The sequence below is a fragment of the Ipomoea nil genome, unplaced genomic scaffold (assembly GCF_001879475.1).
Source record: "Ipomoea nil cultivar Tokyo-kokei standard unplaced genomic scaffold, Asagao_1.1 scaffold2144, whole genome shotgun sequence".
NCBI classification, from domain to species: domain Eukaryota; kingdom Viridiplantae; phylum Streptophyta; class Magnoliopsida; order Solanales; family Convolvulaceae; genus Ipomoea; species Ipomoea nil.
In genome coordinates this window covers 3,198,794-3,225,270 of record NW_017618572.1, presented here as the reverse complement: position 1 = coordinate 3,225,270, position 26,477 = coordinate 3,198,794, and the positions used below count along the sequence as shown (strand labels likewise).

General features: G+C 38.7%; 1 long non-coding RNA gene across 1 annotated transcript; it reads left to right on the top strand.

Annotated features, from left to right (window-relative positions):
• Nucleotides 1-5,109: 5,109 nt before the first annotated feature.
• LOC109148724 lies at nt 5,110-26,250 on the top strand. Its single transcript, XR_002048851.1, has 3 exons — nt 5,110-5,298; nt 21,661-21,670; nt 26,240-26,250. It is a non-coding gene; the product is annotated as an uncharacterized LOC109148724 (long non-coding RNA).
• Nucleotides 26,251-26,477: the final 227 nt, after the last annotated feature.

Below are 26,477 nucleotides of genomic sequence, written 5' to 3'. Positions count from 1 at the left end.
GGCCGGTCCCAGACTGCGAGTCATTCTTGCCACAAAGCATGTCTTCAGGTAACTTAGTCACACGGCCTACCGCATGACAGTTGTTATGTTGTGCACACGGGTCTAGATTCATAATTTCTATACTATAGATTCATAATTTCTATGATTTAGATTCATAAAATCTATACTGTAGATTCATAATTTCTAAACGTAGATTCATAATTTAAATACAGTAGATTCATAATTTCTATACAGTAGATTCATAATTTCTATATTGCATATTTATAATATTTGTACTGTAGATTCATAATTTCTGTACTGTAGATTCATAATTTTTAAACTGTATAATTATCAAATTATGAACATATATGTAAGTGTACATAATTTGTACACATTAAAAACCTTGTGTTGGCTAATTTATTTTTATAATAAATAGATTTAAGTTAGCCAAAGCTCTTGGACCATTTTTCGTATCTTATGGTATTTAATTGAGTGGCTCACAATTATTGTGTATATGAAGAGGAAGTCAGCAATCAAATTGTGGTTCAAACTAATTATAAGGATTTGATTTATAAATGAGTGGCAGCGAATGATTTGAGCATTTGACGAAGTTATTCACGTGGCTTAATTGGGTGAAGAGATTATTTCTATAAAAGGGAAGATTGCTCATTGTGGAAACTTGCCGATTTGATCACAATATTAATTGAGAAGAGAAATCCAAATTGCTGCTATAATATTAATCTGAAAATTATTCTTATTATATTTTAGGAATTCTGTTGAGCTGTACATCTGCACCTGAGTCAGCTGAAGTATCGCTCGAAGGTCATCACGGCATGCACGTCTCGGTCCGGGTTGGATGTTAGGAAGGTTGTTTGTAGTGTGGTAGCGAAGGCTGTGAACCTAATGTACTGTTCTATTGTAAAACTCCTCGGTGAACATCTATAGTGGATTGGGCAGACGTGGGTTGCCCCGCAGATGTAAGAGAAGCGCTCCGAACTATGTAACAAATTACTATGTACTTGATTTAATTACTGTATTTATTTTCTGTTATTTATTATTATTAAATAACAAAAATTAATCGGTCGAAATTTGTTTGAAATTAAAAATCAAGTAGAAGTTTTAAGTTAAATATTACATTCAAGATTCACGGCACTTTTTCAATTGGTATCAGAGTCCGGAGACTTAAATTATTAGTCTGTCAATCTGGCTATTCTGTGCTTCTTGAACTCAAGCTTTCAGAGGCTTTTATTGCTTTTATTTATTGTATTACTTTGTTCAATCTCACGGCTTGTTGAGTGTTTCAGAATGGATCGTGTTAAGGTTCTTCCCCAGTTAACGGGCGACAACTATGCTTATTGGAAAACACGCACACAAACGCATCTAAAAGCTCAAGGAGACGTTGTTTGGCGTTCTGTTGTGACGGGTTGGACTCATCCGACTAAAGCTAGTATGAGTGCTGACGGTCCCCAAGTGGCAAATCCTGAAACTAAATGGACCCAAACTGAAATAACTAATGCTGGAAATAATGATAAAGCACTAGATACTATTTACCAACTAATACATGAAAGTCAATTTGCTATAGTTGCAGGTTATGGTTCAACTAAAGGTGCGTGAGAAGCTCTCGAGTCAACCTACGAGGGCACGAATTCAATGAAACAATCGAAGCTGCAACTGGTACAGTCTGACTTTGAAGAACTTCGAATGAGTGAAGAAGAGAACATCATTAGCTTCCATAGCCGAGTGCAAGAATTAGCGAATCGTGCAATGGTCCTTGGTGAACCTTTTTCCCAAGCAAAACCGGTAAAGAAAATTCTGAGATCTCTACCGCCCAGGTTCAGGATGAAGGTCACTGTCATTCAGGAACATGACGGCTGGGAAAATAAGATTGTTACTCAATTAATGGGAAACCTTCGAACATATGAAATGGAAATACTTACCGATCACACGAAAAAAAAAAAAAAAAAAAACCTTAGCTTTTGCCGCTGAAGAAAACAATGCTACCTCTAACTCAGATGAACCAGGTGATGATACTGTTGTGTTTTTAACTAAGCAATTTTCTAAAATCTTGAAACAGGAATCAAAGAATTCCCGCAACAACAAACCACAAAAAGGATCAATGTCAAATACATCAAAAGCTGGCCATAGGACGGGCTCATCAAATTTCAAGTCCTCTGTCTCACGTCCAGGGCAATCCAAAGAAAAATTCAGCAATAAAGGGATAAAATGCTATGAGTGTGAAGGTTTCAGTCAAGTCCAAGCAGAATCTCCCACCTATCTAAGACGTAAGAAATCGATGACGGCCATTACCTGGAGTGACGACGAACCTGAGACTGACGCAGCTGGATCTGATGTAGAAGAAATTTCCGGTAACTTTGTAGCATTCACTGCTCGTGTTTCAGCGTGTTCAGAACTTGGAGTCTTGGAGACATAGCTGATTCAGAAGAAGGCGAATATGGATCCGCGGAAGATTTAAATTTACCTGATTTGCCTTATGAAGTAGAGTTTAATAAATTGTATCCCAAGTGGGAAGCCCTACTAAAAGCTAATCGTCAATTGACTAGTGAGATAGGAATATTAGCCAATGCCAGTAAAATGTACCAAAATACGGTAGCTGATAGGGGTTTTCTTCTTAAAGATGCGTCTGATCGAGAAGAGAGACTGAAACAGGAGGTACAGACCCTGAAGCAGGAGCTGAGCACCTTCAAAAGGAAAATCCAAATGATGGACACAGCCTCAACACTTGACCAAATACTTGATTCAGGAAGAAAGTCTTCTGCAAAATTTGGTCTTGGTTTCACCGGGGGTGCTTCAAAAGACAAAACTGTATTTATCAAAGCATCAAGACCTGATCCAATGGACATTCCTGTATCCAGCTCAGCAAGATAAATCAACTGTATGGTACAGTCACATAAACAGTTTTATAAACTCTATAACCCCGTTTGTCATTATTGCAGGTTGCGCGGCCATATCAGACCCGAATGTTACTACTTCTACAAGGATCAAAGGGCTAAAAAATTCAAACACATGAACATCAAGCCTTTCACAAAACAAGTTTGGGTTAAGAAAAGTGATTATATTTCTTTTGTCTCGTTTTACTCTAAACATGCAGGAAGAAAAGAAAAGTGGTATTTCGACAGCGGGTGTTCACATCACATGACAGGAAATGCAAAATTCCTAAGTAACGTGAATGCTAGCAAAGGTGAAGTCACCTTTAGTGATGGTGTTAAAGGTCAAGTCACTGGAGTAGGTACTCTAAACGTGATTGGCTTACCCAAGCTAGAGAAAGTGTTACTTGTAAACGGCCTTCATGCCAATCTTATAAGTATCAGCCAGCTTTGCGACCAAAACTGGAATGTCAGCTTCACCAAAGACAACTGCAGCGTTATGGATAATGAAAAGCAATGTGTTATGGAAGGTAAGCGATCAATAGACAATGGCTATATTCTAACAAACAATATCCTTTGTTGCAAGTCCAACATAAATGAGTCTGAGTTGTGGCATAAAAAATTAGGACGTCATCACTTTATCCGAAAATTAGTTGAAGAAAAAGCAATACATCTCGATTACATTTCTACGAAAAAGAATCTTGCGGACGGATTTACCAAGCCGTTGGAAAAATCAAGATTTGAGCTGCTAAAAGCAGCACTTGGCGTCTTCAATCCATCAACTTAACAAAATGTGTTGTTCGAAGGAATAAATGATTCTTCAGGTAATTTTTCTCAAAATAAATATTGATTAGTGTTACTAATATTTTTTTTTGGTTTTATTTCGTGAGTGCAGGCACAATTAGTCTAAAATTTTTAGAGTTCAAGGGTTATACAAGTTGGAGACAAAATCCTTATACTTATGTGACCTAATCTTATAACCATATTTAGATTTCAAATCCAACCATAACAATACTATTTTCCTAAAATGAATAAATAAAAAAATTCTCCACCGCCTCATCAACGTCACCATGGTCGACGCTGCTCCTTCTTCAGCCGATCAGCAGCTAGTAGCGATAGTCGCAATCAGCAACAGCCGCAACCGCCTGACGCCGCCACTACCACCATCTAGTCCAGCCATGTCTCATCGCCTGAAGCCATCACCGCTCTCCAACCGAACCTCCGCTGCTGCCAACAGATTCAGCTACACCGTTCCGCATTCTGCGATCTCATCTGCCACCGCTAAGGATGACAATGTGCCCCGTCCCCTTCGGGGATCCCCGTCCCCTACGGGGACGGGGACTTTTTTAAATTCCCTGCCAGGGACGGGGATACCCCTCCCCGCCCTATCCCCGACAATTAATAAGATATATATATATATATATATATATATATATATATATATATATATATATATATATATATATATATATATATATATATATATATATATATTAGGAATTATATTATTATTAGTAATATATAATACGTTAATACAGTAAGAAAATTAGCAAAAGAAAGTCTTCGACTCATCTTCGTCGGCCACATACGCACAGCAGACAGCTAGGTTTCGTCAGTCACTGCCGTAGTTGGTCGCAGACAGGTAGCAGCAGTCTTCGACTCATTGTCCGTACTTCGTCGCCAGTCAAAATCTGATGAAGCGTCCCAGTGGCAACAATCTTCGTCCACCACAGCCTTCACAACCACAGGTAAGTGTTTAACAGTTGAAGAATGATTAAATGAAGAGTATATATTGAATGATCATTATGACAGTCATTAATTAGATTGAATGATCAGTATGCATGAATATTGAATTAATTAGATTATAGTGAATGTGTATACATTAAATCATTCATGTTGTGTATTTAATGGTCATTATGCACTGTGAATATTGAATGTGTATATATTGAATTAATTAGATTATTAGATTATAATCCTTATATTGAATGTTGATTACAGTAACTAGCCATGTTATAATTAGATTATTATAAGAAATTTGCCTACTCCATGTTATAAAGTTAATGTATCTATAATTTGCCTACTACTAGATTATTAAAGTGAATGTATTTGTAATTTGCCTAGTGCATTAGCTCTTATGCCACTGTTATTCATATAATTCATAACACTAATACAGTAATATCTTTGTATTGTAATTGTTTAAAGGAGTGTGATGTATATGTTGAGATGGGAGGGGAGGATGCACCGAGTTTAACTCAATCAGCACTACCTAATGATTCGTCAATACCGGATGAGACACCTGTGGACTCTCACATCGATTTAACTACTAACAACAATGAGATTGAGGGAGAATCGAATGGTCCGAGTGAACCAAGTTTTGGTTCAAAAAGATTAAAATCTGTGGTATGGGAGCATTTTACCAAAAAGGTAGTTAACGGTCTGGATAAAGCAAAGTGCAATTATTGCAAAAAAATTACTTGGGGGGCAAAGTAAAAATGGAACAAAGCATCTTCATGATCATTACAGATCTTGTAAGATGAAATTCATCCAAAACTTGAAACAGCAAACGTTGTTACAACAACAGTGGAAGGCGGATGGAAAAATGGGTTTATCTACTTTCAAGTTTAATCCTGAGGTTACAAGGAGGGAGCTTGCTTGCATGATCATTATGCATGAATATCCTCTTGCAATTGTTGATCAGGAAGGATTTAGGAGGTATACAGCTAGCCTTCAACCACTGTTCGACATTCCTTCTCGAAATACCGTTAAAGCCGACATTTTAAAGATTTATGAGATTGAAAAATTCAAGATTATAACACTTTTCAACAGAAATACAAGTAGGATTGCCTTAACTACGGATATGTGGACATCTTCAAATCAAAAGAAAGGTTACATGGCAATCACGGCACATGAGTATGCTTATGAGGTATGTTTCTAGTTTTCTAATTTAATGTCTATAGCTATTTTCACTTTTTAGTTATGATACTTTATTTGTTATATTATTAGTTATGTAATCTTTTATTTCGTTTACATTTTTAGGTTTATTTATGTGCCTTGTCCACACACAGCTTTAGCTCTTTCTAAGGAATTGTTGAAATGTGTTTATGATTGGAATATTGAAAGGAAATTGTCTACATTGACGATCGATAATTGTTCTACAAATGATGCACTTGTTAACATCCTTGTAACTAAACTAGCTTCTTCACATCTTTTGTTACATGGGAGTTTATTTCACATGCGTTGCAGTGCTCATATTTTGAATATAATTGTTCAAGATGGATTAAAAGTTATGGGTGACGGAATAGAAAGGGTGAGAGATAGTGTTGCTTATTGGTTGGCCACACCAAAAAGAAATGAAACTTTTAGGGAAAATGTGAGGCACTTGGGCATAGATAGTACTAAACAATTGGTGCTTGATTGTAAAACTCGATGGAATCCACATATTTGATGCTTAGTGTTGTTTTAGAATACAAGGATGTTTTTATGCGTTTGAAAGAACGAGATGTTCTTTTTACTTGTGCACCTTATGATGATGATTGGGAGTTTGCTAAGGAAATTTGTGAAAGGTTGAAGTTGTTTTACAATGAATCAAATAAATTTTCAGGGACAAAGTATCCAACTTCTAATATTTTCTTTCCATTGATGTGTGAAATCAAGTTTGCTTTGTGTAGTTGGATTGAATGTCCTAATGAGATTATTGCAAATATGGCTAAAAGTATGTTGTTGAAATTTGATAAATATTGGGAGGTAGTTCACGGACTAACGGCTGTGGCTAATATTCTTGATCCGAGATATAAGTTGGATGTGATGGAGTTTTTTTCCCTAAATTCTATGAACACAGTGCTCAACAACAAATGGATAGGGTTATGAAATATTGTAAGGATTTGGTGAAAGAGTATCAAAAGGTTCCTCAAACTACCAATAATGTTCAATCTGATTCTGAAATCTCAATAGGGGTTAATTCTGAAGATGAAGTTTTTTTTAATTCTGGATTTGATGCATATAAGGGTAGAGGTAATTCTGCAAGGGGTTTGAAATCAGAGTTGGACAAATATTTTGAAGAAGAAAATATGACAAGAAATGATCCTACGTTTAATGTTTTAGTTTGGTGGCAAGGTGTTGGACTTCGTTACCCAACATTGCGAATGATTGCAAGGGATATCTTAGGTGTACCCATTTCTACTGTGGCTTCAGAATCAGTTTTTAGCACTGGTGGTAGGGTTGTCACTCATCATCGACGTAGGCTTCACCCGAAGACGTTAGAGGGATTAATGTGTTCTCAAAGTTGGTTGTTGAAAGATGCCAAAGGCCAAGGTAATCAAATTTTATTAAATGACATTTATATATTGTTTTATGATATTCTATATTACATATGTATTGTTTATTGTAGTGCCCACTAGGAAAGATGCACATGGTCCTATTTACGATGATTGTGGGATTAGTCCAGAAGAACTTGAAAACATGGAGGTATATATATTAATTAAACTTTATAACTATTCATGTATTGTGAGAAATGTTTGAACAATTAATTAACTTATTTTGTGTTCTTTCAGATTGAAGAAGAAGATTATGAGGAGTGAAAATGAATAACCGAAGGCTTTTATTGTATTGCTATTGCATTTTTGTTGAATGTTAGTTCGTATGATATTAAAAATAGTTGAATGTTAATAGTTGAAAACTATAGTTTTTAAAATAAGACTATTAAGACTTTGGATTTCAATTTTTTTCTATTTTATTTTTAAAAATTGTACTAATTTGAGACTTTGACTATAGGTTGACCGGGAATGGAGATTCCCCGTCCCCGCCAAATTCCCCGTGGGGACGAGGACGGGGTCAGGGTAGCGGGGATGGGGACGGGGAGTATACTCTCCGCCCCCGCCCCGCCCCGTTGCCATCCCTAGCCACCGCCACTAAAATAAAAAATAAAAAATAAAAAGGAGAAAAAAGGCTTTTGGACGCTAAATTTTCTATCGCAGTCAAATGAGCAATTGCCGACACAAGTTCAAAATTTTCACAGAATGCCATGGAGGAGGTAATTTCTACTCTAATTTATCATATATTTTTTTCTATTGTGTTGGGAATAACACCCAAATAAGTGTGGATTATTTCCATCCACAATAAATTGTGGAGTGAGGTTTAACTCCTACAATTGTGGTCATCTCCACCACTCCCATCTTTTAGTGGAAATTGAATGGCTAAGAGAGGAGGAGCAGGTATTTTATAGCTATAAATACCCTGCTCCTCCTGAGCTCTAAACACACCAATAGATTCTTATATTCTTATATTCTTTACAAGCCTTCTGTCTGAGCTCTAAGTCGGGTTCTACTGTGACTGCGAATACCTGGGCCGGTATCTCGTAGAAAGTCTGTGTGCAACCAGTCGAAAGCACCCGGTTATACCGGCAATTTACTTTTAAGATAGTGTATTCACACGACACAAGATTCCCTTCCTTTTCCCAAATCAGCCAATATAAAAAGCAGTGATACTGCGACATTTTCCGGTACATAAAACCCAACAGTTAAAAGCAAATTATTCTCCTGAAAATGTCGTCAATGACAAACAAGCCCTCCTCTAACCTCGCCAAGCTCGAGCCTCTCACCGGCCTGAACAACCGCCGGTGGGCGATCAAGATGATGATCCACTTTGAGTCCTTCGAACTCGAATATATCCTCGCTCTTGATGATGTGCCTGAGGCATCTCAGACCAAGTCTCCAGCTTCGACGCAAACTGAGAAACAACTGACCGTTGTAGACGACACCTCGGATCCAAAGACACCTGATCCCTGTTAGACATAATATTATTAATGTTATATTTCCCTGTACTATCTGAATAAGTCAATAAGTTAGAGTCTTATGGCTAGCCTATTGTATAGGGTTAGTTAACGTAGATTACTCTCTTATTGTATTATCTTTGCTACTGTTCAGTTTATGCAGTTGTTGTTGATCTCATCTGGTATCAGCTAACCAGGTTGGGAATTTTTCCACCACCCCCCACACAAAGCCGATCCCCTCCCTCTACCACCACGAACCACCACTTCAAACAGCCGATAACCTCCCATCCTCCTCCTCTCCGGCGACATGTCCTCAAATTCATCGGAGCGAACCGTGAGTGCCGCCACCGGTGCCGCACCGGCGACCGCCTCTAATCCATTGGCAAGCGCTCACCACTTCGTCTCCATCAAGCTCACCATGCGAAACTTTCTTTTTTGGAGGACTCAACTGGTGCCCTTCCTCCGTGGCCAAGATTTGTTGGGCTACGTAGATGGCGAGACACCGTGCCCCTCCCCGACGATCGACGCAGCACCAACCTCCGGCGACTCCGCTTCTGCCACCACCACGCCGTCCCCAATCCCGAACCCAGCGTTCAAAGCGTGGATCAAGCAGGACCAGTCGATCATGTCCTTGCTCATCTCGTCACTTTCTGATGAGGTGATGCACCTTGCTGTGGGGAGGTCGACGTCCAAGGAGGTGTGGGAGTCCATAACGTCCGCGCTTGGCAGCTCAACCCATGCCTGGTGTCTGAGCCTGCTCGGACAGTTTCATTCTCTCCGCCAAGGTAATAGCACTGCCACCGAATACCTGGGCCGTGCGCAGCTGCTGGTGGAAAACCTTGCGTTGGCCGGACGGCCGATTTCTTTGGATGAGCAGAACCTCTTTGTGTTCAGAGGTTTGAGGCCGGAATTTCGCGCCATGGCGTCATCGCTCACCGCCGCCGGAGTTCCCGTAACCATCCCGCAGATATCGGACTACTTGCAGGCACAAGAGTTCATTCATGCGGAGGATTTTCCGGCCACTGCAGATGGCGGCTTGGGAACTGCACCAGCAGCGCACTTCACTGGCCGAGGGCGTCGCAACCATGGCGACGGTGGCCGGGGCACTACGAACGGCGGAGGCAGAAATCACGGCCGAGGTGGTAATGGCCGTGGCCGTGGCCGGAACGGCGTGCCCAAATGCCAGATCTGCCGCGCGCAAGGACACACCGCCGTCACCTGCTATCAACGCTATTCCGGGCAGCCACCGGTGCAGGCCCACGTCGCCGTTTCCAGTGAAGAATCAGCTCCTGGATCGTCCACCGGGTGGTTCCCGGATACCGGAGCTACCGCTCACGCCACGCCTGATCATACCATGATGTCCCAGTCTGACGATTATTCCGGGGGTGATGTACTGCGCGTTGGTAATGGCGCAGGTTTAGTTATTTCTCGCGTCGGTCACACATCTTTACCATCTAAGTCCAAACCGTTAAAAATGTCAAATATATTATATGTGCCAAAATTGTCGGTCCCATTATTGTCTGTTCAACGCTTTACAACTGAAAATAATTGTTTCTTTGAGTTTCACAAAAACTGTTTTTTTGTGAAGGATACAATCACTCAGGAAATTCTGCTTAAAGGGTCCGCATCAGGTGGCCTGTATCATCTTCCCGTGTCTCGGTCTCCGTTCGCGTTTCTCACATCCCGCACAACTCCAGACATGTGGCACCGAAGGCTAGGCCACCCACATACTCGTGTTCAAAGTCAAGTTTTAAAGTCATGTCCGGTCATCCCAAATAAAGCTAACACACCTGGGCTATGCAACTCTTGTCAATTGGGCAAATCATCCAAATTTCCTTTAGATAGGGTTGCTTATAGTAGTACAAATGTGTTAGATTTGATTTTTACAGACATTTGGGGTCCTTCCCCGGTAGTTTCAGAGAGTGGTTATCGTTATTTCGTTCTTTTTGTAGATGACTACTCTCGATTTTCTTGGTTTTATCCCCTACGGATGAAATCCGATATATACAACATTTTTGAGTCGTTCAGAGTCATGGTAGAACGCCAGTTTTCGCGTTCTATCAAGTCCATTCAGTCAGACTTGGGGGGGGAATATAGAAAACTACACAATATATTTACCGCTCTTGGCATTAATCACCGCCAGTCATGTGCGTACACGCACGAACAAAACGGGAGAGTAGAACGTAAAAACAGGCACATTGTTGAAACCGGACTAGCCCTCCTAGCCGAAGGTTCGGTCCCACTCCATTACTGGGACTACGCCTTTGAAACTGCCACTCTCCTAATTAACTACTTACCCTCCTCGGCTATACAATTCCAAAGTCCATACACTATTCTCCACAAAGTGCCACCGCCCTACACCTTCCTTCGAGTCTTCGGGTGTCGTTGTTACCCACATCTACGGCCATATAATCATCATAAGATTGAGTATCGATCGGCACCCTGTGTGTTCCTAGGTTACCCACCGTCCTTTAGGGGGTATCGATGTGTTGACTTGACAACAGGAAAAACTTATATCTGCCGCCATGTGCGGTTTGATGAGTCTAACTTCCCTTTTGCAGATTTGGAAAGACAGACTCCCACTCCCACTACATCTTCTACACCATTGAGGTGGCCGCAGATAGTCCAGCACCTATAGCCCAGGAGGCAGCTCCACTTGCTATAGAAGGCCCAGTGGCAAAACGCCCCCGGCCACGAAAGCCCCGACCACAAGTACGAGTTCATGGGATGCGCCTACGGCGTATGACTCGGGGCTCGGGTGAAGAGTTACATGCATTGAACACCACCACTGATCCAACTTGCTACTCACAGGCCGTAGGTCACCCGCAGTGGCGTGAAGCTATGGATCAGGAGTTCAATGCTTTGCTACACAACAAGACATGGACTTTAGTACCGGCTGAACCCAATATGAATGTAATCGGGTGCAAGTGGGTTTTCAGGACTAAACGAACTGCGGATGGCTCGGTTGAACGGTATAAAGCCCGCTTAGTGGCTAAAGGGTTCAACCAAGTAGCAGGCGAGGATTTTTTTGACACTTACAGCCCTGTCGTCAAACCGACAACAGTTCGGCTCCTCTTTTCCCTCGCTGTGTCTAACCACTGGACGATGCGGCAATTAGATGTCCATAATGCTTTTCTAAATGGACACTTAGCCGAGACTGTATATATGAAACAGCCCCCAGGCTATGAAGACCCCACACATCCGGGGCATGTCTGTCATCTGCAGCGCTCTTTATATGGCCTAAAACAAGCCCCTCGGGCGTGGTTTAAAAGGCTACACGATTACTTACTCTCCGCAGGTTTTCTCCCTTCAAAAACAGATGTATCCTTATTTCACTATTCAGCTTCTGCCTCCCGGGTCTTTTTACTTGTGTATGTAGACGACATCATCATGATGGGAAACGATGCTGCTCTCATTACTACTCTCTTACATCAGTTGGCAACAGTCTTTAAAATCCGAGACTTGGGTACACCGGGGTTCTTTCTCGGAATTGAAATAGTCACACAAGGAACAGGGATGCTGCTGTCTCAACGACGGTATATGAATGATATCCTCACACGTGCTGGGATGGCTGACTGCAAGCCACTCACTACTCCAGCGGCCGTAAATCAGGATGTGTCTCCGACTGAGGAATCATGTGATAATCCGACGCAATACCGTCGTCTTGTAGGTGCCCTGCAGTACCTGACTATCACCCGGCCAGACCTGGCCTATTCTGTTAATCGGCTGTGCCAGTTCATGCACACACCTACAGTGGATCATTGGGGTCTGTTGAAGCGGGTTCTACAGTATATCAAGGGCACGACTACCTACGGTCTTCAGCTTTCTGCATCCACCTCGTCTGACATTCATGCTTTTTCAGACTCCGACTGGGCCGGTTGTCCGGTGGACAGAAAGAGTACTAGTGGTTATGCAGTGTTTCTTGGTACGAATCTTATTTCTTGGTTATCCAGGAAACAGCGCACTGTTGCGCGTTCGTCGACCGAGGCCGAGTATAAGGCTCTTGCGGATGTATCTGCTGAAGTAACTTGGGTTGTATCTCTGCTTCGTGAGTTGGGTATGCACACCGGCAAGCCTTCTACACTTTGGTGCGACAATCTCGGGGCCACTTATCTCTGCGCAAATCCAGTCTTTCATGTCAGGACGAAGCATGTCGAGATCGACTACCATTTCGTCAGGGACAAGGTCGCTTCTGGAGACATGGTCGTTAACTTCGTGTCCACCAAGGATCAACTGGCGGACATCTTCACCAAACCGTTGCCAGGTCCTCGGTTCACTGCTTTGCGGGACAAGCTCAACGTGGTTGTGCACCACCCTTGTGCTTGAGGGGGTGTGTTAGACATAATATTATTAATGTTATATTTCCCTGTACTATCTGAATAAGTCAATAAGTTAGAGTCTTATGGCTAGCCTATTGTATAGGGTTAGTTAAAGTAGATTACTATCTTATTGTATTATCTTTGCTACTGTTCAGTTTATGCAGTTGTTGTTGATCTCATCATCCCAACACTGCATCAACCGAGTCGTTCGAGAAGATCCAACAGGTTCGTACGAAGTACGAAAAGGATAACAAGACGGTTCGTGGCACCTTGCTGCAACATATGTCTGACAATGTACTAGACATTTATGCAAAGTAAAAATCTGCGAAAGACATATGGGACATGCTCAAGAAGAAGTATAGAGCAGACGACGTGGGCCGAAGAAAGTATACGGTCAGGCGTTGGCTGATTTTCAAGTTGGTGGACTCCAAGCCTGTCATCGAACAAGTACACGAGTACGAGAATCTCGTGTCTGACATGGAGGCTGAAGGCATCCCGGTAAGTAACATGCTTCAAACTTATGCTCTACTGGAGAAATTACCTGAGTCTTGGACTGAGTTCCAAAACAAGATAAAGCATGAGTCAAAAGACTACACCTGGGAGGAAATGGTCAACCATCTGAACATCGAAGAGGCGTATCGCCTCAGGCAAAGGTCTGTTTCTCAAACTGAAAATTTAAAGCCTAACATAGTAGAGTCCAGTGGTAAGAAAAGTGACAGGTCAAAGCTTTCAAAGTCTGGAGGGAAAAAGAACAGGAAGAAAGGAGTCAAGGTTAACAATGGCAACAAATTCAAAAGCCAAGGGAAAGGAGGCCCCTGCTATGTCTGTGGCAAGCATGGGCATCGAGCAGCCCAGTGCTGCCACCGCAAAGGAGGAAACGAGCAAAAGAGCGACCAACAAGGGAACCAGAATCAAGCAAACGTGGTTGAAGAAAATGAGGTGGTAGCAGCTGTGGTGACATTAGAGGCAAATGTGGTGCAAGGCTCTGAGGAGTGGATCATTGACACTGGAGCAACTCGCCACTTCTGTGCGAGTAGGATCATGTTCAAAGACTTCCAAGCCTTCACTCAAGGACAAGGAGAACAAGTATACATGGGCAATGACAGTACTTCTGAGGTAAGAGGTAGAGGAAATGTAGAGATTAAACTTAACTCTGGAAAGTACATATTTTTATCAAATGTGTTATATGTTTCCTCTCTACGTAGGAACTTTGTCTCAGGTCCCTTGTTAGTTAGGGCGGGGATCAAACTCGTGTTTGAGTCTGAGAGAATGATAATGACTCGTAGGGGGCAATATATAGGAAAGACTTATCTTCGTGGGGGGTTGTTTGTTTTGCCCCTCATTGCGTACACTTCCCAAAACATTCAAACTTTTATGGATAATCTTGCCAGTCACACTAGCGGTTATGCTTATATTGTTGTTTCCTTTGATGTATGGCATGCTAGATTAGGACATATTGGGTTTAAATGCATTAATAGACTAAAATCTATGAGTATGCTCTCAAATCTGAAAAATGACTCTTAATCCCAATGTGAAGTATGTGTTGAGGCTAAATTAGCTAAAAAACCGTTTCTTACTGTAAAGCACCATATTACATGTGCCTTAAAGTTAATTCACTCAGATATAGCTGACTTTAAAAGTACAGAGACTAAAGGTGGAAAAAGATATTATATCTCTTTTATAGATGATTTCACCCGTTATTCAAAGCTATATCTACTTAGATCAAAAGATGAGGCAGAACAAAAATTTGTTATCTTTAAAACAGAAGTAGAAAATCAGCTAGATAAAAGGATCAAAAGACTTAGGTCTGATAGAGGTGGAGAATATGAGTCCACATCTCTAAAATCCTTTTGTGAAAAACATGGCATCATCCATGAAGTGACCGCGCCTTATTCGCCACAACAAAATGGCATAGCTGAGAGGAAAAACAGAACTCTCAAAGAGATTATTAGTGCTTTCCTAATCAGCTCGGGCGCTTTAACCTCCTTGTGGGGAGAAGCAGCTCTTAAACCTAACCACATTCTCAACAGGATACCCCACAAAGGGTATGAGAAGACTCCATATGAGCTATGGAAGGGTTATGCATCGAACCTGAAATACTTCAAAGTGTGGGGGTGCCTAGCAAAGGTAAGTCTCCCAACCTTTAAAAGGCCTAACATCGGGTCTAAAACCCAAGACGCTGTCTTTGTGGGATATGCAGAAAACAGCGCTGCATACAGGTTTATGTACCTGGACAGTCGCTCTATGTGCGAGGCACAAGAGGCTGAGTTCTTTGAACATGTCTTCCCACTAAAACTGGCCCCACCTATTTCTCAAGAAGGTGTGTCTTTGCTACCTTTCTCATCTCAAATTGAGAACGAGGCAGAGGAGTCGAGGAGGAGCAAGAGACAAAGAACAGAAACCAGTCTTGGGCCCGATTTCATTACGTACATATCTTAGCTAAGTGACGTTAATGAACTATCTAATCAGTTCGTCTGTCAGTTAATCTTAGAAGAAGAACCAAAGTCCTTTGAGACTGCGGTGCGCTCTATAGACGCTGTTTTTTTGGAAAGAAGCCATCCAAAGTGAACTAGACTCTATTAAGTCTAATCACACATGGGAAGTGGTAGATCTACCCAAAGGAGCCAAACCAATTGGCTGCAAGTGGATCTTTAAAAGAAAACTGAGACCAGACGGGTCAATAGAAATATTTAAGCCCATGCTAGTAGCAAAGGGGTACAAACAGAAGTTTGGTGAAGACTACTTCTGCACGTATTCCCCCGTGACTAAAATAGCCACAATTCGTGTGTTGTTTGCTCTAGCCTCCTCTCACAACTGGCTAGTACACCAAATGGATGTCAAAACAACCTTCCTAAATGGGGATCTAGATGAAGAGATCTACATGGAGCAACCACCTGGGTGCATTGAACCAGGACAAGAGGGAAAGGTATGTAGACTCATAAAATCCCTGTACGGGCTAAAACAAGCCTCCAAACAGTGGTATGAGAAGTTTCATAAGACACTTATGGATCTGGGCTACACGCTAAACAGATCATATGCATGTCTATACTCAAAAGAGGTAAACTCAAGTGTTGTACTTATATGCATCTATATGGATGACATGCTAATATTTAGCCACAATATAGATGCTATAAGAGAGACTAAAAAGTCACTATGTGATAAGTTTGACATGAAAGATCTGGGAGAGGTCGATGTGATACTTGGAGTAAAAGTCATAAAATCTGAGAATGGCTACACGTTATCACAAAGTCACTATACAGAGAAGCAATTAAGGAAGTTTAATAGCTTCGAAGTGACTCCTGCACAAACTCCGTATGATCCGAGCGTAAAACTGTCAAAAAACACTGAGACGGGTGTGTCACAAGAAGAATATGCCAAACTCATTGGAAGTCTGATGTTCTTGATGAACTATATCAGACCTGATATCGCTCTTGCGGTAAATAGACTCAGTCGATACACTCATAATCCGAGTGACACTCACTGGCATGCACTAAGGAGAGTGTTACGCTACTTAAAGGGTACTATCGACTAGGGACTACACTATACTGGATTCCCAGCAGCCCTAGAGGGGTACTGTGATGCGAACTGGGTAAATGACAATAGTGATGTAAGCTCCACTAGTGGATATGTGTTCACTATGGGTGGAGTGGCAGTATCGTGGAAATCCACGAAACAATCGTGTATAGCGAGATCAACTATGGAAGCAGAGTTTATAGCACTTGATCTAGCTGGACAAGAGGTCGAGTAGCTAAGAAACCTACTGGCAGACGTGCCATTGTGGGGGTGTACTACACTATCTGTGTCCATACACTATGATTCTCAAACTGCTATATGCGTAGCAAAGAATAGTGCTTACAATGGGAAAAGAAGGCACATAAGAGTCAGACATGAGTCTATAAGACAATTGATTACGATTGGGGTACTCACGTTGGAGTATGTGAGGTCCGAGAGGAATATTGCAGATCCTCTCACTAAAGGACTAAATAGAAAGGTCGTCCTCGATACATCAAAGGAAATGGGCTTAAAATGAACAAAGTAAGCCAAGCTTACGTAAAGCAACTGAACATGAGATGTTCTAAGCTAGGGTCTACATAGAGGTAGACCTCAATTCAAAGAGTTGACTTCCAAAAAACCTGCATAATGGGTGCTGATGTGTGCACATGAGTTCAAAACTACCTCTCCTTTGCTAGTTCAAGATTCAATTCACTACTAAGGAGAAAGTTACTCTAGTCACTACGTGTCAGTTCAAGGTCTAAACCACTGGCATTAAGGTCAGCGCTCACTTCCGCTCAGACATCTACTTCATTCACACTTGTTTGAGTGTGTGGGGGATGTTGGGAATAACACCCAAATAAGTGTGGATTATTTCCATCCACAATAAATTGTGGAGTGAGGTTTAACTCCTACAAGGCTACAATTGTGGTCATCTCCACCACTCCCCCTTTTAGTGGAAATTGAATGGCTAAGAGAGGAGGAACATGTATTTCTATAGCTATAAATACCCTGGTCCTCCTGAGCTCTAAACACACCAATACATTCTTCTATTCTTATATTCTTTCCAAGCCTTCTGTCTGAGCTCTAAGTCGGGTTCTACTGTGACTGCGAATACATGGGCCGATATCTCGTAGAAAGTCTGTGTGCAACTAGTCGAAAGCACCTGGTTATATCGGCAATTTTCTTTTAAGGTAGTGTATTCACACGACACAGGATTCCCTTCCTTTTCCCAAATCAGCCAATATAAAAAGCAGTGCTACTGCGACATTTTCCGGTACATAAAACCCAACATATTATTGATTTTTTTGTTTTGTTTTTGATACGATGGAGATAGAAGAAGTTTACGAGGAACACTCTCTCGCTGCTTTAACTGCTTCGAAACACTCAGGATATTGGTACCTCTATCTCTTCTCCTTTAGTTGGTATTACTCTAATACCTAGTCTAGGAATCTTATTTTTTCCTATCTTTTTACCTGATTGTTTTTTTTCCCCTTGTTGCTCTTGTATGTCATTTATGTTTTCAGTATCTGCTCCTTTAAATGTGCCTAAGATGACCTTTTCTTGATATTATACGTATATCTTTTTTAACATGAATTATCCCTTCTAGTTTATATATTTACGCGTATTTCTGGATTCATTAAATCATCAGGTACATATAATCTTTCATTTTTTTTCTTCTTTACTTGTTCGTTTATTCTTTATCTTTAAAGTGTCCTTATCATTTAATTTGCCTGGATTATTCTTTACGTTTTGTTTTTGGCTGTTTCCGTGTGTTCACTAAATGTCCTATCTACGTTGTTTTTGTTGCTTTTGATATGATCGTCCTTTGATTATGCCTTTTTGTTGGTGTTTCTTGTGTTAAAACTTTGAATTATCTAAGGTTGCTTGAATGGTAAATTTGCTGCAAGTAGATTAATATTCGTAGCTATGTGTTTATGTGAATGTACCTATTGATTTACATGCATGCTCCATAAAAGTGTTATCTGTAATCTTGCTCTGTGTTATGTGTTTAGTCCGGTCATGACCGTGTGTGTATTTTTTTTATTTTTTTTTGTGTTTCTCGTGCTATCTGGTATGAATCTGTGCCTAAATTTGATGTATATGAATCTGTGCCTGATTTTGCTTTAATTGAATCTCTGAATATGCTTTACTTGAATGTGCTTACTGTTCTATTTGCTAATCTGTTTGTTTTGTTTGACTCAAATTGAAAATTGAAAATTCCTGAATTTTTATTTTTTTTGTTCGTCTGTGTTTTGCTGAGTTGTTTGCAAGTTGCATGTGCCTGGCTCTAGAACTCTCGATTTTTTTAAACTTCTGCAGGTTCAAACAAAGCACATACCTTATTATGGAGTTGTTCTCTCTATTTCATCGTCAAGCAAAAGCTATCTGGTATTAGTTATTGGATTCTCTTTATATAGTTTCTCTTATTGGCTTTAGTGGATATTATTGGATATCAGATTATCTTTTTGCTTGAAAATCTTCGGATTATCAGATTATCCAGGTTACCATATTATTTGGGTTATCATATCTTTTGGATTATCATGTTATTCAGACTCTCGTGTTGTTGGTTGTGTGATAGATTTTTATAAAGAATATCTGAATGGTTTTTCTACAAATTGCAAACATGGAATGAATATGACAACACTACCTTCTTGGTGTATGGCAATTAATATTGATCAATATGGATGAATGTTGGACAAGTTTCTTGCTATTTTACGGGAAAGAGGGTCGGGCACCCCGTCAGCACGCTAGACCGATCCGCTAATGATGTTCACCACTCCTTTTGTCACATATTTGGCAAAAAAGGGGGAGTATGGATTAAGGGTGAGATATATTCTGGAAAGGAGAAGTTTGAAGAAAGGGGGAGTTTTGTTTTGGTAAATCTCTGATTGTTTTTTGGAATATGAAATAAGGGGGGGACATAAGAAAGGGGAGTAGTAGTTAGGTGGTTGATGTATTGGTTTGACTTATGACTGCAACATATGGTAATTTTTTGGTATGGCTTGAATGGTACTCTATTTGGTAATCTCTGACTATTATATCTCTCTTCAGTCTGTGGTTATTATTATCAGTTTATGGTTATTGTTATCTTAATAGTGAAACTTATTATTATTGGACGATCAGCTTTTATTTAGCTAATCTATGTATTGGTTATCAGCTATATTAATACAGTGAGTTCACGGTTGGAACATGGTCTATAAGAGCTTTTGGTAATTTTTTTCTTACCTTAGGTTATTGTATGACACATATACTAAGGGTTTTTTAATAAAATTATTTTATTTTTCTTGTTTGCCCAAAGTATAAGATGCTATAGTTTTTGCCAAATAAATTGTCAAATGGGAGATTGTAAGTGTACATAATTTGTACACATTAAAAATCTTGTGTTGGCTAATTTATTTTTATAATAAATAGATTTAAGTTAGCCAAAGCTCTAGGACCATTTTTCGTATCTTATGGTATTTAATTGAGTGGCTCACAATTATTGTGTATATGAAGAGGAAGTCAGCAATCAAATTGTGGTTCAAGCTAATTATAAGGATTTGATTTATAAATGAGTGGCAGCGAATGATTTGAGCATTTGATGAAACTATTCACGTGGCTTAATTTGGTGAAGGGATTATTACTATAAAAGGGAAGATTGCTCATTGTGGAAACTTGCCGATTTGATCACAATATTAATTGAGAAGAGAAATCCAAATTGCTGCTATAATATTAATCTGAAAATTATTCATATTATATTTGGGAATTGATGCGTAGTATATTTGCAAACAAATAATTCTCGGAGTACGAGTTATCGATCCACAGGGAAGTGGTTGTATCAAGCACTAGTTACTAACTTATTCATTAGAGCTAATCCTAACAATTACTTAGATGATTGATTGGCATAAAATAAATAAAATAAAACAGAGGTTCAGGATTTTGAAAACAATTAGAGAGAAGTTGAGATTCATGGGATTCAAGTATTTAATCACCTAGTGCCAATTATCGTTTGCAATATTTAGTTTGGAATTAAGATTTGTGTGGGAATGCAAAGTGGAATCGAATTACTCCCGTAATCTCTATTCCTAGTGAATTTCCACTCCCATGGCTTAAACACCCAATAAGATCAAAGATCAGCATTCAATTATTCCTAATTACTACCATCTCCCGATGAGCAATAATCTAGAATAAACTTCCCCTAATAAGTTCCCCTTTCCCAAGGACCAACCATTAGGTGCAATCGTGTGTGCCCTAATTTATGCCCCAACTCCCATTGGTGACACAAACATGACTATGAAGCTAGTAACTATGGTCATTAATTACAAGCATCAAACAATATTATCACGATTGCAACACAAGTATTAAACCCAAATAATAATATATTAAAGAAACTGAGAGCTCAGGCACATAGGTTCATAAACACTTTTACCCAAGAATCTCTAAAGAATTTAGCCAAGCATGACTAAATTATACATAGCAAATATAAATAAAGAATTACAAATCATCAAAAGAGTACAAGAATTAACCAGACGATTTTCCCAAATCTCCCTAGTCTTCTTCTTGCTTTCCAAGACAACTTGTGGATCTTGATTTCTCTCCTTCTTGTCTCCAAGAATCTCTGAATTCTCTCCGTCTCCCCTTAGGGTTGAGGAAGGAGGGATTTTATAGTTGGTACAAAGTTGAGATGAAATATGAATCTTGTACAAAATTGGACTCAACTTATAATTCCTATATTTTAAATAAAGAATTGAAGTTGGAGTTGGAATTTGGAATTGAAGTTGAATTGGGAAAACATTGCAGCCGCTAATCACTTTGCATGTCGCGTCATTCTCGACGCGTCGAGCCTCTTTGGCTCAGTTTTGTGATGCTACTGGAAATTTTCGACGCGTCGAGCCCTCTGGGTCCCGGACTTGTCCAAAATTGCTCCAAACTCATCCTTGAACTTCCCTTGCTCATAGAATTAACCTACAATGGTTCAAAAACACTAACAAACACCGTAAAACATTCAAAACAAGTGTGAACCATAATTAAATGATAATAGCAAGGAAAATATGTATTAAATAAGCAAAATTAAAGAACTTAAATACTGAGATGATTCAAAATAACTATAAAAACAAGAAAAGATGTGATAACATCAGGAATTCTGCTGAGCTATATGTCTGCACTGAGTCAGCTGAAGTATCGCTCGAAGGTCATCACGGTATGCACGTCTCGGTCTAGGTTGGATGTTAGGAAGGTTGTTTGTAGTGTGGTAGCTAAGGATGTGAGCCTAATGTATTGTTCTATTGTAAAACTCCTCGGTGAACATCTATAGTGGATTGGGCAAACGTGGGTTGCCCCGCAGACGTAGGAGAAGCGCTTCGAACTGCGTAACAAATTACTGTGTACTTGATTTAATTACTGTATTTATTTTCTGTTATTTATTATTGCTAAATAACAAAAATTAATCGGTCGAAATTTGTTTGAAATTAAAAATCAAGTAAAGTTTTAAGTTAAATCTTGCATTCAAGATTCACGGCACTTTTTCAATATAGTTATGTGATTTGTGAATACAGAGTTCAACAATTGAGAATATGAACATCGAAAATTATGAACATATAGCTCTATAATTATGAACATATATTTATAAAATTATGAATTTACAATATAGAAATGAGTTAATACCCAAAATCGTCCTCGACTATAGTGGTTTTTCTTAATTTCGTCCTAAACGACTTTGGTGACCTAATATCGTCCCAGATTTTTGTGTTTCGCTCAATTTAGTCCTAGATTTTTGTGTTTTTGCTCAATTTAGTCCTTTATTTGTTATTCTGTCCATTTGGTGTTAAATAAATAGACAATTCAGTAATTTTAATATTGGCATCTCTTTACTCATAGACATGTGAACTGCGAAATCCTTTTTTTTTTTTACGAATTACTCCAGAATTACTCCTAAAACTGAGAATATAAAATTTGATTTGCAGGTCCGAGGAGTAAATCTGGGTATAATTCGTACAAGAAAGAGGAATTTCGCACTTCACAAGTTGAAAGTAAAGAGAGATCAATATTGACATTACTAAATTGTCCCTTAATTTAACACCAATTTGACGGAATAACAAATGGAGGACTAAATTGAGTGAAACACAAAAGTCTGGGACGATATTAGGTCACCAAAGTCGTTTAGGACGAAATTGAGAAAAACCACTATAGTCGAGGACGATTTTGGGTATTAACTCATATAGAAATTATGAATCTAGACCCGTGTGCACCATGCATGGTGCACAACATAATTTGCCGGCTATGATGGAAGTGGCATGGCTAGCCATAGAGCTGTCAAAACGGATTGGTCCGACCCGTTTTTGCACCGTCCCAGCCTAGCCCGTGTAGGCTGGGCTGACGGGCTAAACGGGTCAGCCCGTCGTCCCATTATATTTTTAATTTATATTATTTGTATTATAATAAAATTTTTAATGTTGTATAGCCTAAGAATCGAACCCCCAACCAACCATATTAAACATTTTGAACAAATACAATGAATGCTCATATATATACACATATCGACATACACAAAGACATACATAATTAGATTTTAATTTTTAATGGGATAAGATTTTAATTTTTAATATATGATTATAATTTATTTAATTTTTATTTAATACTAATATAGTTTACATATAATATTTTTTATTTTGTAATTATAATATTATTAAGTTATAAAGTTTATAAAAATATATAATTTATAACTTTATATAATTTGTATAATAAATAAACTTTATACTAATATTATATAGATATACAGTTAATTGTATTAATTAATACTTGTAATAAATAAATGTAATACAAATAAATAAATAAATAAATAAATTTATTATTATATATATAAAACGTTTGTGAATGATGTAAATAAAGATATATAATTATATAAAAATTCAATATGTATTCTTAGTATAGTTAGTGTTAGTAGTGATAAGTTAAATAAATGGTCAGCGGTTCAAGTTTTGTTAATAACAACATTTTAAAATATTAGTGGCATTCTCAAATCTACACATATTATGCAAAAAGGGTTTAAGAAAGTAGTTAGAAATGGAGCCAATACCTTGTTCTGGATTGACAAATGGCTAGGGACTGCCCCATTGAAAGATCAATTACTTGCTGCGCTATCCCTTCCTGAGCTCTACAGATCAGTTGCTACCTATTGGGACCCGAGAATGGGTGGCTATGGAATCAGTTGGATAATCTGCTCCATGTTGAGTGCTTGGAGAAGCTCGCGGCGTGATCATTAGCGACGATGAGGTGAACAATGACACCATTGGCTGAAGCTTTGAGTTATGGGGTGAATTCTCAGTCAGCTCAGCCTATGATCTAGCGGTGGGAGAATCCGGCAGAATAAAAGCCTCTAAGTGGAATAACCATCTCGTTCAAAATAGCATGGATCAAATCACAAATGGATGATGTTGTTAAGGCTTTTGCTAGGACCAAAAGTGTGCGGAGCACAGATAACAGCCTCTCATGGACTCAAATGCGTTGGATTAAGCCTCCAGTTGGTACGATCAAGATGAATATAGATGGTTCTGTTGACCTCCGATCCAGTCGAACAAAGCAGGCTGTAGAGGTGTGATAATTATATTAGAGATAGTACTGGCACTTGGCTGGCTGGTTTCATGTATAGCATCGGAAAATGTTTCCCCTTAGAAGCTGAGACTTGGGCATTGTTGAAAGGTATCCTACTGGCGAAGCATTTAAGCTTCAAGAACATCACCTTTGAAACTGATTCAAAGGACCTATCTGATCTGGTTAGCAGTAGGAGGACACTGGACACACAGTAATATTGTTCAGAATCTGCTAGCTGCATGCATACGTGAGGCTCGTTCATTTGATAATTGGAGAATATCCTTAGTTGCTCGGGAACAAAATCGTCTTGCCGATGCCCTTGCAATAAGAGCTAAGAATCTTGAGGAAGGCTTGCATGTTCTGCAAAATCCTCCAGAGGAGATTCTGGATATAGTGTATGATGATATTAACGGCAAATTATATTATGCACCGGTGCATAATCGATTATGCACCGCGCGTCTTTTTTTTTAAATGAAAATAAACAGTGTTTGTTTCCACCGTTTCGCACCCTTTTGCAAAAAGTAACTCTGTTATTCAGTGTCATTTTGTATACACTGCAGTTTCAGTTCAACACAACTACAGTTTCATTTCGATATAACTATAGTTTCATTCGATATTTATAGACTCAAATATGTGAAAATGTTATTTAATTTTATTTTATATACACTATAGTTTCATTAAAACACAACTACATGATCATTTTGATATAATTACAGCTTCATTGTACAATATACACTCAAATATGTGAAATGTTATTCAGTTTCATTTTATATACACTGCAGTTTCATTTCACTATAACTACAGTATCATTTTGATATAACTGCAGTGTCGGTTTAAATATACTATAGTGTCAGTTGGTGTTTAATACACCAAACAAGCGGACTCCGTTAACTCTAACGGCGGCCGTTTCTTTACTTAAAGAAACGGCGCCGTTTTTTACCGCGGTGCACATGCACCGCGGTCTATAATATAGCGACTGTGATATTAACAGTGTACCTCTTTGGCCCCATCAACTAAATAGCTAGCCTTGTTAGCCCTTGTATATTTTCTGGGTCCCCCCCCCCCCCCCCCCCCCTCTCTCCCTCTCTTTCTATATAAATAAAAAAAAATAAAAACAAATTAAACAACAAATTTGAGAGTGGGGTGGAGGTGCGGGTGGGGGTGGGGATACAGGTTGGTCCGTGTAACCCACGGGGCAACCCGTATCCCACACGAGTTATACGAGTCGAGTTGAAAACGAGGGTTGGAAATTCTCCAGTCTAGCCCGTCTAAAATATAGGTTAAATAAGCCCAATTCGACGGATTGCGTCTGTTTTGACAGCTTTAACTAGCCATCGACCGACGACTGGGAAGGCTTGTACTCCCGCTAGGGCGTACGGGTTGGCGGTAAAAGTGGGTGGCAGAGATGGAGCAAAAAAAGAAAGTGGTACAACTAATTTTTTGTTTTAAATACTTATATATTTTGATTTTAAATTTTTTCCATGTTCATATTATCATATATAATTGTAAAATAAAAAATAAAAAAATCTTTCTTTACTTACTATGAAGTATGAACGATAGTGATTCTCACTGCCACAAAGAACAACGATTCTCGATACTAAACAATTGTTCACAACATAAAAAATTATTATGTTGTGAAGTGTGAACAGACTTTATTCATAGCAAAATAAATTTAAAAAATGATAATAAAATTATGTTAAATTACCTAATATTCATAATTAGATTAGGTTAAAATGTTTTTCAAATTTTTTGTACTTCTTGAATTACAAATATATTTTTATACAAAATTATATTGTAATAATACATTAATTACCAATTATTGATGTCCACTATAATACATTATAATTATTAAAATGTCTAGAATGAGGAAGTACTAATAAAATAAATATTTTAATTCATACTTCCTCCTAGACATTTTAATAATTATATTACCCAATATTACTTATTTCATTAATTCAAGAAATATTTTTATTAGTTACACCATTTAGTAAAAATTGATTGATTTTGTCTTTATGTATAATGCAATGCACTCTATTTTTGTGGCAACCAGTTTTTATTTTTAACTTTTTGCAATATATAAATTTATTTAATATTTATGAAAATATATATTATATATTATAAAAGTTTTTGTTAGAAAATTATAAATGATGTATCAATAGGTGTTATAAAAAGTTTATTCAATTTAGAGTTTTAATAACTTTTATAGACTTTTTAATATGAAATAGTTTTTAAAATTAATAAATATTTGTCATAAAGGTTTTATGGACTCTCACGCAATTTATAAAAGTCTAGTAGAATTTTATAAAAATCATTTAATAACTCAAGTAAAGTATATGTTCTATACTTTATCAAATATTTTCAACACAAAGAAATGATCATACATTTAGATTGGTAATCGAGATGCTATCACACTATATAATAGTTAGCAATGAATATATACTTTATACATAGTACTTTGCAAAT